Source organism: Stegostoma tigrinum, chromosome 26 (assembly GCF_030684315.1).
Source record: "Stegostoma tigrinum isolate sSteTig4 chromosome 26, sSteTig4.hap1, whole genome shotgun sequence".
In the NCBI taxonomy this organism is placed as follows: Eukaryota; Metazoa; Chordata; class Chondrichthyes; order Orectolobiformes; family Stegostomatidae; genus Stegostoma; species Stegostoma tigrinum.
Genome location: NC_081379.1, coordinates 3,454,107 through 3,475,808, shown reverse-complemented (window position 1 = coordinate 3,475,808; position 21,702 = coordinate 3,454,107). Strand labels below are relative to the sequence as shown.

The 21,702-nt window shown below is 43.6% G+C and overlaps 1 protein-coding gene across 1 annotated transcript in view; it reads right to left on the bottom strand.

Annotated features, from left to right (window-relative positions):
- Window positions 1–21,702, bottom strand: part of galnt9 (polypeptide N-acetylgalactosaminyltransferase 9) — a 274,221-nt gene that overhangs the window by 21,093 nt on the left and 231,426 nt on the right. The window lies entirely within an intron of this gene.

Genomic DNA, 21,702 nt, shown 5'->3' with positions numbered 1-21,702 from the left:
GAGTGTGCATCACGATGGTGCGCAGAACTAAAGCAGTAGGGGGGTGCTTGGAGGTTAGGGATCAGTGCTGGAGTCATATTCAGGTAGTGGCTGAGAGCATGTCGGGGAGGCGGTGGTGGGGGGGGTGGGGGGTTGGCTCAGTGGCGATGGGCAGTCCAGGGAGGGCCAGGTGGAAAGGTAGATGGGGACCCGGTGTAGTGGGATTGAGGGACTCATGGCAGTCTAGCTTTGCACATCATAACCTTCCACGACCTCTCGATTTCTAAATGCAAACTGCAAACGGCAGTGATCACACCCAGAGTGAGCAATATCAACGTGTTTTCTTTCTGACTCAATACAAGAGTTTCACTTCCGAGCAATGTTGGGTGGGCAGGTGGGGGTGGGCTCATATTGACCTTGAAGGAGCATTTGCGTAAATCCTGCACCTACAGGAGTGAATTACATCATGGTGCATTTGAAATGCCTGCAGTGTCTCAATGAAGGGGCCACACTGCTGCTCACAAGCATCTTGACCATGTCATTGGTCCCTGCACATTGAAGAATGAGCCAGATGGTTTCCCTGACAATCAGCACAGAGGAAGGTGGAGGCCAGCCATTCGCATGTCCAGGGCATCTCTGCAGGAGTTCCTCAGGGTAGTGTCCTCGGCCCAACCATCTCCATCACCTTCCCTCCATCATAATGTCAGAAGTGGGGCTGCTCACTGATGTCTGCACAATGTTCAGCACCATTTGTGATTCCTCAGATACTGAAGCAGTCCGTGTCCAAATGCAACAAGATCCGGAGAATATCCAGGATTGGGCTGACAAGTGGTAAGTGATATTCGCACCACACAAATGCCAGGCTATGACCAGGACCAATAAGAGACAATACAACCACAGTCCCTTGATGTTCAATGGTGTTACTATCACTGCATCCCCCACTATCAACATCCTGGGGGTTACCATTGACCAGAAACTCGACTGGACGTGCCATATAAACACAGTGGCTGCAAAAGTAGGTCAGAGGCTGGGAATCCTGCAGCAAGTAACTCACCTCCTGACTCCCCAAAGCCTGTCCATCATCTACAAAGTGCGAGTCAGGAGCATGACACTCCAGAAGTATGACACCATCCAGGACAAAGCAGCCACTTGATTGGCACCGCATCCACAAACATTCTCTCCCCCCACCACCAACACTCAGTAACAGCAGTGACTACCGTCTACAAGATGCTCTGCAGAAATTCACCAAAGATCCTCAGGCAGCACCTTCCAAACCCACGACCAGTTCCATCCAGAAGGACAAGGGTGACAGACACATAAGAACACCATCCCCTGCAAGTTCCCTTCTAAGCCAGTCACCATCCTGACTTGGAAACACATCTTTGTTCCTTCAGTGTCGCTGGGCCAAAATCCTGTAACTCTCTCCCTAACAGCAAAGTGGGTCTACCCACATCACGGACTGCAGCAATTCAAGAAGGCGATGCATAGTCACCATTTCAAGGGGCAACTAGGGATGGGCAATAAATGCTGACCCAACCAGTGAGGCCCATATCACATGAGCGAATAAACAAAATTGCAGTGATTTCATGGTCATGGTTAGGCTCTTAATTCCAGATCCAAATTCCACCAAATGCCATGGCTGGATTCAAATGTGGGTTCCCAGTAAATGACATAGATTAATTGTCAGGTGATAATACATCAAGGCCATCATCTCCACCTTTGGGTTTGATGGTTTGCAGCTCCTGTTGAGCATCTCAACATTCTGTACCCGTAGGAGAGGGGGATGGTGAACCATCAAGGTTAAAATGTGACATGAGCACTTTCACAGGTATGAAATAAGCTTGCTATCAAAACCCTGGTCTGGCTTAAATGGACCTTGAATAAGCATCAAACTCCAATCCTCGAGTCCTCTGGCTCGTTGCACATCGGATGGTGCTAAACATGTATATCTGAGACATGCTTGATGTGGAGGTGCAAGTGTTATACATAGGGTGGACAAGGTCAGAAATCACACCACACCAGGTTATACTCCAACAGGTTTATTTGCAAACACAAGCTTTCACAGCCTCGCCCCTTCTTCAGGTGTTACTGAGAGGGGTAGTATCAGACACAGAATTTATAAGTAAAAAATCAAAGGGTCACACCACTGGTGAGGATATATTAAACAAACCGAAGAAGCTGTTAATTCTTTAATGAATTAGAATGTTTTAATTGAGTAATATGTATGTGCAAATCCCTGAATTTCTTTCAAGTCACTGTCCTGAGAGAACTAAAGGTTTTATCAGTGTAAGGAAGAGGTGACATTTTAGCTCAGACAATGTATGTTAGGTGTGAGGCCTTGTTTAGAATCTGTTTGTCTTTTGGTTTGGATTTTTTTCTAAAGTAAGAATTTATAAAATGCCACATTGACTGACTGTCTATAAATAGTGTGCTTTTTGAACAAAATGGAATGTATCTGCAAATACAAATTCAACCCATAGATTCGCGCACGCGCGTGTGTGTGAGTGCGCTTGAGTGAGTGCGTGTGAGTGTGTGTGAGAGACAGTGTATACTGTAGTGGAGTCCCTGTAGTACAACATGAACCCAGGATCCCTGTTGAGGCTGTCCTCATGGGTACCAAACTTATCTATCAGCCTCTGCTCAGTGCCTCTGCGTTGCAGTGTATCCTGAGTCTGCCCTGAGGATGTTTGCCCGAAGATCTGAGGCCAAATGTCCTTGACCACTGTAGTGACCCCCGCTAGGAGTGAACATCCTTATTTGGTTATTGTCACAGAGTGTCCATTCATCTGTTGTAGCGTTTGATTGGTCCCACCAATATGCCATGCCTCAAGGTATGAGAACAGAGGCTGAGCTTAGCTTATAGGAACTGTGGCTCAGAGCCTGAAAGGTTTTCAGTGGCAGATCTCAATATTATTAATGAACAGCCCTAAATTATTTAGGAAAAGCAGTGTCACTAAGTGGTAGGATGTTAATAATTTACACAGCTTCCACTTTTACATTTTAAGATGAATCAATTATCCATTATCTAATTTAAGAACTAAATCTGGGAGTGGATTCTTGGCAATTTATTGAAATGTCAGGATCTGAGAGGGGTCCTTTGAAAAAAAACCACCATGTTTTGATGACTGTGCTGCACATTCCAGGCTGACCATTAATGCATTAGGCATCAAGCAGCAACAGTTTCTGTCTCCTGATGCCTAACTTCATGCATAAGGTATGAAACACAGAAGAACAACTCTGGTGTTTTAACAGTCATTACAGCTGGTTATAGGCACTTCCTAGTGGAATCCGGAAGACTTAACCACGTTACTTTTAACTTATCAATTAAATAGATTCTCCAGTTTTAGAAAAGAAGGACAAGTCTTTCACACATGTAATAAAAAAAATCTAACAGATAATCTGCTGAATTCCTTTGTTAAAGGGGGGATAAAATATATCTGACTGTGGAAATACCTTGTATTTATATAGTGACTTACAAATTTTATGACATCACACAAATTTTCACAGTCAAGCACACACCTTTGAAATGTAGCCACTCTTATAATGCTTAGGCACACAGCACCCAACTTGCATGGCAAGATCCCACAAACAGAAGCGTAATAATAGCTGTGTGATAAGGACAAAAATGAGGCAGGACTAAATCTTCCTGTTGTGAAAACTTCAGGATTTGGAAATTGTGGATTTCAATTTGTCTATTTACCATGCACAATACTGAAGAATAAATCCAGCACAGCAATAAAGGGAAACATCTTTGCTCAAAGATTGAATCAAATAGGTTTTTAACAGCAAGTGTCAATGGCCACCTTTCCAAAACTCCAGATTTTTATTCAATTCACATTTCACCATCTGCTGAAGTGGGATTTGCAACCATATTCCCAGAGTATTTGTGGGGGAAGCACTGGATTCTTATCTCAAAGACATTACCATTCCACCACCTCCTCATTGACCAGCTTCCAAAGTGTTTAGGCTAACTGTAGCATTTTCATTGAATCATACAATCCCTACAGTGCAGAAAAGGCCATTCAGCCCATTGAGTCCACATCAATCCTCCGAAGAGCATCCGATTCAGACCAAGACCCCATCCTATCTGCACATTTCCCATGGCTAATCCACCTAGCCTGCACATCCCTGTACCCTACAGGGCAATTTAGCATGGTCAATCCACCCAGCTTGCACAGCTTCGGACTGTGGGATGAAACCGGAGCACCCAGATGACCCCCATGCAAACATGGGGAGAACTTGCAAACTCCACACAGCCAGTTGCAGGAGGCTGGAATCAAACCCAGGTCCCTAGTGCTGTGAGGCAGCAGTGCTAACCACAGAGCCATCGCGCCACCATTTTCAAAGCTGTAACCGAGCTAATTCCAGGTGAAAATTGACAATACTTTAATGGTGCAGGGAAGCGCTTATAGTTAAAATGAACCCCTGAAAGATAAAGAATTTGGATTGATTTGCTGTCTTTCACACCCAATGTATAACAATAGGTTGCGAGTTTTCTGCTGTTGAATGGTCAAACAGTTTTGTCAACCACAAGGTCCCACAAACAACCAATGATCAATGATATGGAACACATAGCATTGAAACAGTCCATTCAGCTCGACCGGCCCCTGCTGGTACTCATGCTCCTCCCACTCTGTTTCATCTCAGCCTATCATTGCAGCCTTCTGTTCCTGTCTCCCCACAATGTTTATCTTGTTCCCATTAAATCACTCTTTATTTCTCAATGTCATATTAAAGGGGCAGCAGGCTCAAGGGGCCAAATGACCTACTTGTGCTCCAGTTCTTATCTTCTCACTTACTCCACACTACTGAACAAAATGATGAAAAATTGTATCAGACTTGAAACATTAACTTTGTTTCTATCTCTCTCCACAGATGCTGCCAGACCTGTTGCGTTTCTCCAGCACTTTCTGCAGTTTTCTTTGACATTCTTACCAGTAAAGATGTTTCTCCTGAATTTCCTCTTCAATTTATCAATATCTCTCCAGAATCAATGCCCACTAGTTTTTTAACCCTCTTCTCTAAGTCCACAGGTTTGAAAATGTCCAGAACTTTCGAGACCTCGATCAGATTACTCGTCAGGCTTCTCTTTCCTGGCTTTAGTTTTCAACACATTTAACGTATTTTTGGTAAAAGATGCAGGATCTGAAGAAGTTTCAGTCGAATACTTCAAACTTCACTTATCATTCTTGTATAAATTCCCTGCAGAACTTCACAAACTATTAAGAATGCCATGTATCTAATATTGCAATGTTCTTCTAACCAAAGCATTTTCTTTCCCACAGGAGGAAATTCTTTTGGACTCCAAATTTTTGCAAACCATGAAATTGGCTAGAAACTCTTCCTTCATCTCAAAGCATCTAATGTGCAGCAGCAGCGACAACAAGCAATGTCTCAATGGCTTGTTCCGTGAAAGTCCCTTCTGATTCTATAAAGCTTCTTGTGAAATCCAGCTGCAAGAATGTCATCGACTTCAGTTTAATCTCAACATAATTATGGCTTCAGGCTGCTTTGTGTCCTCTTGCAGCTGCTGATAATGCAGGAGATGGCAGAATTCGGTGGCGTTTTTGTCGCATTTGGTGGCAACGTTTAGAAAATATTGGCAGTCGGTTTCAATTTCTTGTCTGATTCTGTAGAAATTGAGAAGGTGCTTCCCCTTGTTTGGAAGTCCAAACCCATAAATATAAGATCACCATAAATATCCAAGCAGGGAAATACAGAGAAACACCTCCTCCCAGAGAATGGTGAGAACGTGGAACACCCTCCAATGCAGGGCAGCTAAGGTGAGCAGGAAAGTCATTGAAGAGGAAGCTTCATGAACACATGAGGGAGAAATGAATAAAGGGGTGTGTTGTTTGGTACAAGATGGAGTTTATGATGGGAGCTATCTGATCACTTAAAAACCGAAAGAACTGCGGGTGCTGTAAATCATAAACAAAACAGAAATTGCTGGAAAAGCTCAGCAGATCTGGCAGCATCTGAGGACAGAAATCAGAATTAATGTTTCATTTCTGAGGAAGGGTTGCTCGACACAAAATGTTCACTTTGATTTCCCTCCATAGATGCTGCTAGACCTGCTGAGCTTTCCCAGAAACCTCTATTTCATTATGTGGTCATTTGTTTTGGGACAAGGGGACAAAATGTCAACGAAGAGAATGAAATTATGTAAAAACTCATTCATCAGACAGTCATCTTTCCGACCATACCTTTGACCAGAGAGATTATTCAGTCAGGCAGATGATACACATATAACAACAGGCTCAAGATCAGCTTCTTCCTTGCTGTTATCAGACGTCTGGATGGACTTCTCACATTTTAAATTTAATGTTGCCCTCACTCTTTGTGCACCTTCTCTGCAGCTGTAACATTGTAGTCCTTGCTTTGTTCTATCACCCTAACGCACTTTGTCTGATATGATCTGCCTGTACTGCAGGCAAAACAAACTTTTCACAGTACCTCGGTACATGTGACAATAAGAAATCAAATCAAAAACATTTGAGTGCTTTAAACTTGCCGAGTCCCGCTGGCCCTGCAATGAGATAGCCATGTCTTTCTCTCTCAACCCAGAAATGGGTCCCAGTTGTATCGCATGCTGCTTTGCGGCTGGCCCAGAGTTAAATTTGACAGAATGCACATTTCTTGGCCTGGAGGATCTCAGCAATGCAGTGATGCAAATCAATCCAATACTCACTGAGCCAGACAGAGCTCCCAATCCTGCCCTTAAGATTCAGACCCTGGATGATTTCATTAATGACAAAAGCATTCACTTGGGATGCCAACCCTTCAGAGTTGGCCTGGAACTGCCAGGAACAAAACATTAATCTACAGGATGGTACTGCATGTCAAAGCCTGGCTGCAGAATCAAATGGCTCATAAAGCGATAGCAGTTTAAAGTACTAAAGGCAGTTACTTGGCCCATTTTGTTTATGCTGGTTCTTAGATAGAGCACTCATGTTCTGTCTCAGATCCTCACTTTCTGCCTGTTACTCTGCAGGTTTCTCATCCACTGGTTCCTTTCAGATCTCTTTTCAAATTATTGATGGATTCAGCTGTGAGCCATAGAGATATAGTTTACACCACACCTTGAAGCCATTCTGCCCACCATATCTGAATAAAACAGGCGCTCATTCGAATCCCACTTCCCAGCCCCTGGTCTACAGGTTCCGGTGTTTCAGGCAGATCCTCTTTTCAATGAGTTCAGGGTTTCCATGTCCACCACCAAACCCGGCCGTAAATTCTGGACACCCACCACCTTCTGGGTGGAAAATACTTTTCCCCACATTCCCTCGAATCCTTTTTCCATTCACCTTAAGCCCTGCTACCAATTCAGATCAAGGTCTATTCAGATCTCAAGAACTCTGAATATTTCACCATCTTTCCCGCAAAGACTTGTGACCCTTTACCAATGATTATAAATCTATGATCTCTGGTTATTTTCTTCTGTCTTCTTTTAAAAATGACTTTGAAATATTTTTGTTTGAGTTAAAATAATATTGGAGTTGGGTACATTCTTGTTTTGCTGACAGTCAAGACTCATCCAACCAGGCGATGAAAGGCCATTGGCTTTCCAATTGGCTGGAATGCGGGGACACAGCAAGAGCCAGATAAATGGTAAGAGGGTGTGGGTGTGGGGAGGGGGCGGACAGAGTCCTGAGGAAGGGTCACCCGACCTGAAACGTTAACTCTGATTTTTCTCTTCACAGTTGTTGCCAGACCTGCTGAGCTTTTCCAGCAGCTTCTGTTTCTGTTCCTGATTTACAGCATCTGCAGTTCTATAGTGTAGGAGGTGAGCAGGAGAAGCAGGTGGATGGGTAGAAGATGAGAGGAGGTAGGAAGTGGATGGGGTAGGAGGCGAGTGGAGGCAAGAGGTGGATGGGGTAGGAGGTGAGGGGGAAGAGGTAGATGGCATCTGCAACAGACCTGCTACCATTTGTGTGTAGCTTGCAATTATGCATCTCTTCCCCCTCCAATTTCACCATCCAATTTCACTCTTCCAGCTCCCCCAATATTTCTCACTGATCTGTGCTGACCCCCTGATGCCCAATGCATTGCATTTAAAATTCTTCGCTGGTCCTCCAACCTTCACTCCCTAGCTTGAAGCAAAAAGACAATTTGCTGCAAAAACTCAGCAGGGCTGGCAGCGACTGTGGAGACAGAAAGCAGACTTAACCATCAAGTCCTTCTTCAGAACATTCAACCTTGCGTTTACCTCGGCAACATCTTTGCTTTTAATTTTTTATAGAGTGAAGCTTTTGCTCATCGACCTTTCCTGAATTGGTTAGCGCGGTGGCTTAGTGGTTAGAGCTACTGCCTCACTGATGGTGTCTGACATTGAGATAAAACACAGCCCTGAGATCATCACATCACTGCCCAGGTGATGCTCAGGGACATTACTTCATTCTGTATGTTCGGTGTGATGACATTTGATCACTCTGTCTTTTTTTGTTGGCGCTACAATTTCCTGAGGTGATGCACAAAACACCAGACACGGTTCACCAGTTTCACATCTGTTCCTCCTTCAGTGACCTAATGACAGACTCCCTGTGCAGTCTGAGCTTGGACTGAATTATCTGCCTGCGCATCTGTGTTTTTCCATGACTTATTTGTCATGATACCCTGAAGACTGTCCTCAAACCTGCCAGTTTGCATGATCGCCTGTGGAAAACAACAACTCACATTTATGTAGCGCCGCTAAAGTAGAAAAACAACCCCAGGTGCTTCACAGGAATGTCATCCAGCAAACGTTGATGTGGAGTCACAGGAGCTGATGTGAGGGCTTCTGTGCATTGGTTTGGTCAAAGTGGTAGGTTTTAAGGACCGTCTTAAAGGATCAGAAAGAGGTGAAGACATTTAGGGAGGGAGTTTGAGAGCTTCGGGCTGGGGCATGTGAAGATACGGCTGACATCAGTGCAACAATTGAAGGTCAGTGACTGGAAAGTGTTGAATGTCAAGGTCTGGGAGGGCTAGAGGCCTGGAGAAGTTGTTTATTAAAAGGAGCAGCAAGGCACTGGAAGGATTTGAAAGCAAGGGTTGGAGTGAGCATTGGATTTCACCCTGCGGATTTTACAGACGATCTCTGTGACTTGTCAAGAGCGGCACGTTAATTCCGTTTGTGTGGAGGTGTACTCATTACAGCAAACACCTGACAGAGGATTGTGTGAAGGAAATGAAGATTTAACTCATCATCGCTGTGACAGAAATAAATTGCCTTCTGAATAAAGAGCGAAATAATTAAAATGCATGCTTTGCGTTATTATTACCTGAGAATTCTATTTGTGTCAATGTTGAAATGAAAATGAGTTTCACTCCACCACGACTGTCTGACTCAGTAGGTTGAGTGTTTGAAGCCCCACTCTTGGATTTAAGTGCATGTTCTCATCTGATCTTTTAGTGACACTGAGACAGTGATGGCTAGTGGCAACATTTGAGAAGTGGGTTTCTCCAAGAGTTGGAGTTTGTGGAAGGCACATGGAGGGAAGATGACCAGGAAAGAAACCAGTCTGTGGGGACAAAAACAAGGACAGAATACACCTTTCAATTAACATCGTTCATGGCCTCAGGATGTCTCCAAGTGGTTTATAGTCAGTGGAGTCACGCACATAGGGTCCTTGTATAGCACCTCCCAATTCCTCCACCTCGCCCATCGAGAAGGACAAGGGCAGCAGATACATGGGAACACCACCCCCTGTAAGTTCCCCTCTAAGCCACTCACCATTCTGACTTGGAAATATATCACCGTTCCTTCACTGTCACTGGGTCAAAATCCTGGAATTCCCTCCCTAATGGCATTGTGGGTCAACCTACAGCACATGGACTGCAGCAGTTCAAGAAGGCAGCTCACCACCACCTTCTCAAGGGGCACTTAGGAATGGGCAATAAATGCTGGGCCCAGCCAGTGACACCCAGATCGCAAGAACAAATTTAGAAATAGTACTTTTTGAAGAGTTGTCACTGTAGTAAAACAGGAGACACAGCAATTAGCCTAGGCCCAAAACATCAGCTTTCCTGCTGCTACGATGCTGCTTGGCCTGCTGTGTTTGTCCAGCTCCACCCCTTGTTATCTCGGATTCTGCAGCATCTGCAGTTCCTACTGTTTCTCAGACACAGCAATTATTTTGCTCACAGCAAGCTTCCACAAACAACAATATCACTGTTATCAGATTTTTCACGACATAAACACAAAAAAGTTCTGATGAGTTTGGAGGAAGAATCATATCAGACTGAAAACATTAACTCTGTTTCTCTCTTCACAGACACTGCCAGACCTGCCTCCTGAAATGTCTGTGTTTGTTTCGGATTTCCAGCATCTGCAGTGTTTTGCTTCTGTTTGCTTTTTAATGATATTGCTTGAGGAATAAATATTGTCTGGGACACTGGCGACAACTGTCTTCAAAAGAGTACCATGGGGTCTCACTCTATCTGATAGGACACAGAAGATCTTGTTTTTATGTCTCATTCAAAAGACACCGTCTCAGACAGTGCAGCACCTCCTCAGAACTGTACTAGGAGTACTGGCCTGCTTTAATATTTGGAGGTATACTGGAACTTACAGCCTTCAGAGTGACCCACTGAGCCACAGATTTTATTAATATTTGTGGGACCTTGATGTGAACAAATGATCAGCCATCTTTACCTGCATAATAATAAAGAAGCCTAACAGGGCCAGATAGAGTAAATGCAGGATCGATGTTCTCAATGACCAGAGAGTCCAACACCAGGGTAACAGCCTAACGATATGAAGTAGGCCATTTATGACTGAGAGGAGGAGAAATGTCTTCACCCAGAGAATGGTGGAATTCTCTGTCACAGAGAGTGGCTGAGGCCAAAACATTGAATGTTTTCAAGAAGGACTTGGCTATAGTTCTTAGGGCTAAAGGGATTAGAGGGTGTGGGGAGAAAGTGGGAACAGGGGATGGAGATGGATAATCAGCTATGATTGTACTGAATGGCAGAGCAGGCTCAAAAGGTCGAATCTTCCACTCCTGTTCCTATTTTCTATGCTTATACTTTGGATGCACTGAGACTGTGAATGAAATTGGAAAAAGACAAATCTAATTGCAGCCTGTTTGAAATAATGCTGAGAATTCAGTGACTGATGTCCTTCAAACAGAATCCATTGTGTTTGTCATGCTTTTACAATCCAGGGCGAGAGATTATTGGCAGATTATCCTGGTTAACCCAGTATTCTGCTGCTTTGACATTCTTGCTGATGTTCCTTTCCATTTGTTGGACCTCAGGGACCATCAGGACCGAACTCAGTAAAGACCATGCATTGGCATCAGGAACTTTTCCAAAAACTAGCTCAAAAAAATCAGTCACAGATGCATGAGCTGACCTGTGCACGCACAAACAGTGAGTGACCAGATGTTTGTGGGGAGACAAGAACCAGGAGGGTCCCTGTTTTTGGATCAAAAGCACTGAATGATCTTTGCCTGTGCAGGCAAACAGGCCCGTTGGTTTAAAACCTCATCCGTGGTTCAGCACCACGGACAGCACTCTGTGCACTGCAGCTGCAGCCTGCGTTCAGTGGTTGAACTCTCAGCAGCCTGGGCTGAGATTTTAAACCCAGCAGTGAGACGGGAGATGGCGTTAGCAAGAACAGCAGGTTGATCAAGCATGCCCCAGACACAACTTGGCAACGCCTCCCAGTCCAGCACCAAGCCATTCCCAAGATAAGTTACAAAAGTTCCGGCAGGCAATCCAGGGATTACAGCGTAAACCCCTCCAGCACATCACATGCTTCTGTACCTCTGCCAGTCAGGCAGACCAGAGTGGGACACCAAGGGGTGGGAAGCCCAGAGCTGGCCTCTGGTGGAGGCATGGCGTGGGCTGGAAAGCCTGGAGCAGAGCGCTGGTGGAGGCATGGCGTGGGCTGAAAAGCCTGGAGCGGGGCGCTGGTGGAGGCATGGTATGGGCTAGAAAGTCTGGAGTGGGACGCTGGTGCAGGCATGGCATGGGACTGTGGTAGTGGGAAGGAAAGTTGGACTCTCTTAAGTTATCTTTTTTTCTCATTCAAAGTTAATGTGAATGGCGCCATATATGTACGGCTAAGGTACACACTTTTCACTGTATTTTTATACTGAATACACGTGACAATAAATGATTCAATTCAATATTGTTCAATTGTTCGTAAGAACTCGGAACAGGAGTAGACCACTTAGCCCCCCCAACCTGTCAATCATGGCTGATCTTATCTCGGTCTCAACTCCACTTTTCTGCCTGGTCTCCAAAACCCTTCAACCCATTAGTAATTCAAAATGTATCACCTCCTTCAGTTTACTCAACGTCCAGCTCTGCCGTACTCTAGGGCCAAGAATTCCACAGATTTATGGTCCTTTGAAGAAATAATTCCACCTCACCTCTGTTTTAATTCTGCTCCCCCCCACTTATAATAAAACTGTGACTTCACACCAAAGGGTCATCCAATATTGTTCTCTAATAACGTAACAATGAAAAAAAAGAGAGGCAGTCCACTTTGTCAGGAAGAATACAAAAGGACAGTATTAGTTAAATGGAGTGAGATTGTAGCATTCTTTGGTATTGAGGCACCTGGGTAACCTTTCACTTGAATCACAAAAAAGTTAGCAGGTAGGCACAACAAACGATGAGGACAACAAACAGAATGTTGGCCTTTATTGCAACGTGGGGATGGGCTTCACTCACCGGATGTGGGCATCATTTGCTGGGCCAGTATTTACTACCTATTTGCAGCTGGCCTCGAGAATATTAAAATAGGAAAGCCTTAAAAAAAGCCTTTTAAAGTAGGAACATTTTCAAAATGATGTGCAAATGAAGTACTAGCAACAAACTCATTCACACAGTGAGTATCTAGGGTCTGGAATGCACTGCCTGGAAAGGTGGTGGAGGTATGTTCGAGGGGGGCATTCAAGAAGACCATTAGATGGCTATTTCACTAGAAATGGCCCGCAGGGATATTGGCAATAGGCCAGGAGATTGGCAGTAAGGGATAGAACCAGTGCAGGCATGATGGGCCAAATGGCCTCCTCCTACACTGCAACAATCCTATGATTCTGTGATTTATTACAACAGTGCTAGAGATTGGAGAGACATCACTCAGAAATATGGTGTACAGTTTGGTCACATCCGATAAGGGAAGGGTATGTACAATGGAAACCATTCAGAGTAGATTCACTCAACCAATACCTGGGATTTGCCTAATGAGAAAAGGTTGAGTAGATTGGGCTGGATTTGAGTTTAGAAAAATGAGATCTTATTGAAACATATAAGATTTGGAAGGGGCTTTACTGGGTAGGTGGTTCTCTTCGGGGAGAATTCAGAACTAGGCGTACAGTTCCAGAATAAGGGGCCTCCCATTTAAGTTGGAGATGAGGAGGAATTTCCTCTCTGAGAGGATCATGTTATCTTTGGAGCTCTCTCGCCCAACAAGCAGTGTAGCTAGGACCCCTGAATATATCCAGAGCTGCTGTCGGTGGATTTTTGATTGACCAGGAGACTGATGGCATTAGGCAACTGGCAGGAAAGTGGCTTCAAGTCCACAATCGCAGCAATGATCATCTTGGTTGATGGAGCAAGCTGGAGTGGTTAAATGGTTCCCTTCTGTTGTCTCTGGTTTGTTGCCCGTGCCACGTGCTAGTGAGGTGAGGAATAGGGAGAGAGAGGAGTTGAACACGTGGCTACAGGGATGATGCAGGAGGGAGGGTTTTGGATTCTTGGATAATTGGGGCTGTTTCTGGGGTAGGTGGGTCCTCTACAAGCAAGATGGTCTTCACCTGAACCAGAGGGGTACCGATATCATGGGGGGGAATTTTGCCAAGGCTATTCAGGTTGGTTTAAACTAATTCAGCAGGGGGATGGGCACCAAAATTGTAGTTCGACAATAGAAAAGGTTGAGAATAGGGTGGTCCGAAATAAAGTTTCAGGGAAGCAAGATGACATCAGCAAGCAAGAAGTTGGTTTGAAGTATGTCTACTTCAATGCCAGGAGCGTCCGGAATAAGGTGGGTGAACTTGCAGCATGGGTTAGTACCTGGGACTTCGATGTTGTGGCCATTTCGAAGACATGGATAGAGCAGGGACAGGAATGGTTGTTGCAGGTTCTGGGATTTAGATGTTTCAGTAAGAATGGAGAAGATTGTAAAAGGGGCGGAGGCATGGCATTGTTGGTCAAGGACAGTATGACAGTTGCAGAAAGGATGTTTGGGGACTCGTCAACTGAGATAGCATGGGCTGAGGTTAGAAACAGGAAAGGAGAGGTCACCCTGTTGAGAGTTTTCTACAGGCCTCCGAATAGTTCCAGAGATGTAGAGGAAAGGATAGCAAAGATGATTCTCGATAGGAGTGAGAGAGACAGGGTAGTTGTCATGGGGGACTTCAACTTTCCAAATATTGACTGGGAGCACTATAGTTCGAGTACTATAGATGGGTCAGTTTTTGTCCAGTGTGTGCATGAGGGCTTCCTGACACAGTATGTAGATAGGCCGACAAGGGGCGAAGCCACATTAGATTTGGTACTGGGTAATGAGCCTGGCCAGGTGTTAGATTTGGAAGTTGGTGAGCACTTTGGTGATAGCAATCACAATTCTGTTATGTTTACTTTAGTGATGGAAAGAGTTAGGCGTATACCACTGGGCAAGAGTTATAGCTGGGGAAAAGGCAATTACAATGAGATTAGGCAAGATTTAGGGAGCATAGGATGGGGAAGGAAACTGCAGGGGATGGGCACATTAGAAGTGTGGAGCTTATTCAAGGAAAAGCTCCTGTGTGTCCTAGATAAGTATGTACCTGTCAGGCAGGGAGGAAACTGTAGAGCACGGGAGCCGTGGTTTACGAAAGAGGTGCAATCTCTGGTCAAGAGGAAGAAGAAGGCTTATGTTAGGATGAGAAGTGAAGGCTCAGTTAGGGCACTTGAGGGCTACGAGGTAGCCAGGAAAGACCTAAAGAAAGAGCTCAGAAGAGCCAGGAGGAGACATGAGAAGTTGTTGGTAGATAGGATCAGGGTAAACCCTAAGGCTTTCTATAGGTATTTAAGGAATAAAAGAATGACGAAAGTAAGATTAGGCCCAATTGAGCATAGTAGTGGTAAGTTGTGTGTGGAGTCAGAGGAGATAGGGGAAGCGCTAAATGAATATTTTTCAATAGTATTCACTCTAGAAAACGACAATGTTGTCAAGGAGAATACTGAGATACAGGCTACTAAACTAGGTGGGATTGAGGTTCACAAGGAAGAGGTATTAGAAATCCTTCAGAGGGTGAAGATAGATAAGTCCCCTGGGCCGGATGGGATTTATCCTAGGATCCTCTGGGAAGCCAGGGAGGAGATTGCCGAGCCTTTGGCATTGATCTTTAACTCGTCATTGTCTACAGGAATAGTGCCAGATGACTGGAGGATAGCAAATGTGGTTCCCCTGTTCAAGAAGGGGAGTAGAGACAACCCTGGTAATTATAGACCAGTGAGCCTTACCTCAGTTGTTGGTAAAGTGTTGGAAAAGGTTATAAGGGATAGGATTTATAATCATCTAGAAAAGAATAAATTGATTAGGGATAGTCAGCACGGTTTTGTGAAGGGAAGGTTGTGCCTCACAAACCTTATTGAGTTCTTTGAGAAGGTGACCAAACAGGTAGATGAGAGTAAACCGGTTGATGTGGTGTGTATGGATTTCAGCAAGGCGTTCGATAAGGTTTCCCACAATAGGCTATTGTACAAAATGCAGAGGAATGGAATTATGGGAGATATAGCAGTTTGGATCGGAAATTGGCTTGCTGAAAGAAGACAGAGGGTGGTAGTTGATGGGAAATGTTCATCCTGGAGACCAATTACTAGTGGTGTACCGCAAGAGTCGGGTGTTGGGTCCACTGCTGTTTGTCATTTTTATAAATGGCCTGGATGAGGGCGTAGAAGGATGGGTTAGTAAATTTGCAGACGACACTAAGGTCGGTGGAGTTGTGGATAGTGACGAAGGATGCTGTAGGTTGCAGAGAGACATAGATAAGCTGCAGAGCTGGGCTGGGAGGTGGCAAATGGAGTTTAATGCAGACAAGTGTGAGGTGATGCACTTTGGTAGGAGTAATCAGAAGGCAAAGTACAGGGCTAATGGTAAGATTCTTAGTAGTGTAGATGAGCAGAGAGATCTCGGTGTCCATGTACACAGATCCTTGAAAGTTGCCACCCTGGTTGACAGGCTGTTAAGAAGGCATACAGTGTTTTAGCTTTTATTAATAGAGGGATCGAGTTCCGGAACCAAGAGGTTATGGTGAAGCTGTACAAAACTCTGGTGCGGCCGCACTTGGAGTAAGGGAATGCTTTGCCTGCAACGGTAGTAGATTCGCCAACTTTAGGTACATTTAAGTCGTCATTGGATAAGCACATGGACGTACATGGAATAGTGTAGGTTAGATGGGCTTGAGATCGGTATGACAGGTCGGCACAACATTGAGGGCCGAAGGGCCTGTACTGTGCTGTAATGTTCTATGTTCTATGTTTCTATAGTCTATCTTTCTGTTGCAAATGACTGATCGATGGTGCATTGTTTAACACCTTCTGTCATTAATGTATATATGATACATCCAGGAGCCAGGTTAGAAAGATTCAGTCTCCAAACTTAAATTAGGACAGAGATAGTAGGAACTGCCGATTCTGGAGAATCTGAGATAACACGGTGTGAAGCTGGCTGAACACAGCAGACCAAGCAGCATCAGAGGAACAGAGATAATGGGAACTGCAGATGCTGGAGAATCCGAGATAACAAAGTGTAGAGCTGGATGAACACAACAGGCCAAGCAGCATCTTAGGAGCACAAAAGCTGATGTTTCGGGCCTAGACCCCTAAACGTCAGCTTTTGTGCTCCTAAGATGCTGCTTGGCCTGCTGTGTTCATCCAGCTCTACCCTTTGCTATCTAGCATCAGGGGAGCAGAAGGGTCTCAACCCAAAACTTTCCTGCTCCTCTGATGCTGCATGGCCTGCTGTGTTCATCCAGCTTCACACCGTGTTATTCCAAACTAAATTTACACTATTTTAGATATTATTCCCCTTGTCCCATAACTGCACAATTTAAATGAGTTTAGTTGGATTCAATGGAGAACATGCTTATTATGTATTGATATTTCAATCTGACAGCTGCTTCTTTCGCTGTACTTACATTCCAATTCCATTATCTAACTTTCCTGTCAATCTCTGATTACCAGTTGCTGTCAATACATTATTTCAAATGTCTCAGTGTTGGGAAATATTTCACAAGACTCCCCGAATCTTTGTGAAATTTTAAGTCAGAAACATCACAGGGGTTTGTCGACAGATTCTTCAGTGCTTTGTTTTGAAGGAGAGGAGGGAGTTCTCCCTCATGCCTTGACATTATCCATCCCCCAATCAACACTCAACTTCTCTGTTCACGATCACCTTGATGTTCACTGGAGTTTGCTGTATGCAGATGGACTACCATATTTCTTACATTGCAGCCAGGACTACACATCAACAGCATTTCATTGGCATTGTTATGACAAATTCCTAGGCAGGGTTCCCAACTTTGGAGTGGGATACTCCAACTTATTAAATTTCCAGTTGAGGAGGGAAGAAGTGACTCATTCTTTCCTTCAGTTGATTGCTAAAAGTTTAATTGAAAAACAATCCCTTCTCCTTGTCTTAGTAATAATGGGAACATTTTATTATCTTGCCTTCTCCTCGTCTTCTTTCTCCAAGACCAAAGGGACTTCGGTTTTGAAACTGACCCAATTGAACTAAGCTGTTTTGTTTTGATCGAAGAGTCAGTTTATTTGTTACTAACTACAAAAATAACAACATAACACACACATAAATTAGAAAGGTAAGAGGAGAGATTTAATAAAGAAATGAGGGGCAGGTTTTTTATGCAGAGGGTGGTTTGTGTGTGGAATGAGCTTCCTGAGGAAGTGTTGGATGTGGGCACAGTTACAATGTTTAAAAGACACTTAAGATAAGTACATGAACAGAAAAGGTTTGACAGGATATAGGCCAGGAGCAGGCAGGTGGGACTAGTTTAGTTTGGGTTATGTTCAGCATGGACTATTTGGACCGAAGGGTCTGTTTCCATGCTGTATAACTCTTTGACTCTATAAATAATTAGTGTGTTCAAAGAAATGATAAAAAGTTAAATGATATACAGATTAGCCTGTGAGTCATTCATGTCTGTGTTAAGCTAAAGATTTACAATAAAACCTTTATATACCTCTGCAAGTCCACTGCTGCTTAATTCAACATTTAGTTTTTGGTGTTTGAAATATCCATAATTCCTCCCCAGACAACCACTGGATTTATTCCTCCCGTTATCTTTTGGCTGTGTCAGTCCCCTTTTAAATAACACTGACATTGAAGATACCAAGTTGTGGAGCTGGATGAACACAGCAGGCCAAGCAGTATCTCAGGAGCAGGAAGGCTGACATTACAAGCCTAGACCCTTCTTCAGAAATCTCTGATGAAGGGTCTAGGCCCGAAACGTCAGCTTTTGTGCTCCTGAGATGCTGCTGGGCCTGCTGTGTTCATCCAGCTCCATACTTTATTATCTTGGATTCTCCAGCGTCTGCAGCTCCCATTATCTCTGATACAATATTGATATTAAAAGTTCCTTATGTCCATGGGTGCTCTAGAGTTATGGCCAATGGTCATGACAACTGAAAAGTACTTGAAGATAGTTGCAGGTCAGGAAGAGTGCCATGTCACAGAAGCCCACCTTTGCCAAACCTATCAATTTATCCTTTTATTTTTTTCTACCTTCTGTGTTTATTCATCTTCCCCACGAATTTATGGATCACATGGACTGCAGCAGCTAAGGAAGGCAACTCACCATCTTTTTGAAGGACAACAAGGGACAGGGAATAAATATTGGCCCAGCTAGTGATGCCCAAGTCCTGCAAGTGAATTATAAAAAAATCCTCCTCAACACAGGAGTGAAATCCACATTCTCGCTCCTCTCCAGGTAAACATTGCTCCTGAGTTTCTAATGGGATACACTGGTAGCTACCCATACTTTGGATTTTCCCACGTTTTTGCATCGACCCTAATGAATATTTTGCTCATTTTAAAGACCACTTTGTGGACACCTCCAATCTTCTCTTTCCTGGAGGAGAAGAGGCCAGTTTCACTCTGTGGCTCACTTTCTGTTGTCTGGGAACCCATCAAATATTTAAACAAAGCCTGAATAGATGTCAAACCAAACGAAAAGGTCGGGTGTTGAAATCTAATGATTCCTTTATGTAAGGGGAGACAAAGTACAGGAGAGATCAGTATAACTGGGCAGAAGACTGAATGCTGTTGTTGGATGCAATAATTCAGAAACCCTGGAGCTACAGTACTGCAATTCTGATCAAAGAAATCTGTGAAAGATCCAAGCTTCTCATGCATCCTGGAAACATAAGACAGCTTGGATCAGATAGTAACTGAATCAATAGTTGCTTATTAAACCTTGTGAATTTAGTGGACTGACTGAATTAAAGGGCAAAATAACGTGCAGGATGTCAAGAGGGAGGGCAATGATGAAATAAGGGAATATGTATAATAAAGTGCACTGTAGCTTTGTTCCTGGATTATTATACAAAGGAACTGGGCTAACATTCAAAAGAATTTGATTTCAATAAAAGCTATTTAAGAATATATGGCTGTTTTTATGAAAATGAATGGAAGTGACAAAAACAGCAGTTGGACTGTCCAAAAAATTCAAATGTCTCTGACAGAAAGAAGAGATTTATTTGCTTTTCATGACCTCAAAATATCTCGAAGTATATTTGTTGTCAAAACCAAATAAGTTCGCAGATATCCCTCGGGACAAAGCCTGCCCATCTTGCCCACTTTACTCCTAATGCCCAATTAAGTCATTGATAAAAAATACTCAGTTAGTGTTGTAATTATTTCAGGAAGGGCAATGCTATCTGGTCTAAGTTATCTGCATCCACACACAAATACAAAATAATCCCAAATGCTCCCTTGTTACAAATGCCTGAGCCAGGGGATGCAATCACTTACTGTTTCTTTCCTCAAAATCTTTCATACCTTTGCGGAAGTGGGTACAATTACAACATTTAAAAGGCATCTGGATGGGTATATGAAGAGGAAGGCTCAACAGTGATGCTACAAATGCTGGCAAATGAGACTAGATTAATTTAGAATCTCTGGTTGGCATGGGCTAGTTGGACTGAAGGATCTCTTTCCATGCTGGACATCTCCGTAACTCTTTGACTGAATCTGGTTCCGAGTGGGACACTAAATTCCTTATCTGTGAGTGGATTGGGAATCAGATCAGGATTCAGTGTGGCTAGATAAGATGACAAGAATTGGGAATGTACTTGTGTTCCTCTGGTGCAGTAAAGAGTGATTGGCTCAAGCATAAATCGAGGCATAATAGGCAATAATGCTTGTTTCTAAGCTTGAAGAAACTGTTTACAAAGGTCTATACATTTTGTTTTGTTGATTATACCTCTCCCAATGTCAGCCTGAATTTGCTACCAAGTTAAAACTTCAAGCTATGCAACAGTGATGATGTAATCAAAAGTAAACAGCTACACATTGAGCTATTTTCATAGGTGGCAAACCAGAAAATGGATACCACTGAGGTTTTAAGTTTTTGAATAGATGGTGAAATAAATAATTGGGATATACAGCTGTCATTAAGGTAGGAGCCAAAATGATAAACAAACCAATTAGAGTTGATCTGCCTGGTCTGACTTAAATCACTTTATTTCAATAGCCGATTGACTAATGCATCTCTATGCTAATCATGGTCCAACCAATCAGCGCCCTCTCTTTATGTTGTATAAATTACTGTTCCCTTTCTAAGCTTGGTTTCTTGCACCCCAGTCCTGATGAATGCAAAAAAGAGAGACTTGAATTTTGTCTTTTTTGGGAATATTTACATGTTAAAAAAACTTCACTTTTTTTATAACAGGGAAATTTGACATTCAACAAACATAAAATAAGTCTTCCAGCATCCAGGGAGGTGTTGCCTCCAAACGAACAAGGTGCAATTTTTTCAAGTTTTTTTTAGAACAGAGTAAGCACTTGGGGAGGCACTGGTCTAGTGGTATTATCACTGGACTATAAATCCGGAAGCCCAGGTAATGTTCTGAGGACATGGTTTAAAATCCTGCCACAGCAGATGGTGGGACTTGAATTCAATAAATATCTTCAATTAAGATTTGAATGATTACCATGAATTCATTGCTGATTGTTGGAAAAACCCATCTGGTTCACTAATGTCCTTTAGGGAAGGAAACTGCCATCTTTACCTGGTCTGGCCTGCATGTGACTCCAGACCCACAGCTACATGGTTGACTCTCAACTGCCATCTGGGCAATTAGGGACGGACAATAAATGCCGCCTGGCCAGTGACATCTTCATCCCATGAATAAATAAAAAAGAAAGTAGAAGTTCCAATCAGTTCAGTGCTTTCGATCTGCTTGCAGCGTGGAAGTGATGAGGGGAAAAGGTTGCTTTTTCAAGAATCAGTGGTAACAACTTTTGGATTTGTATGTTTAAAGTGCACAGATTCACTGTCATTTTCAGACGATTAATGGCATTGATTACTGACAATTTCACCATTTTTCCTACCAGGTGCCTTTTTTGGGACAAGCATTTTTACCTGGTCTGATGTGGGATCCCCTGATGCTGATACTGAAATGCGTGAACTGCTGGCTGACCTGGACAAGCACAAATCCACACTCCCATTGAGTCGCAAAGACAGTAACACTGTGTCGTTCACATTCCTCTATCCTCGTGAGCTG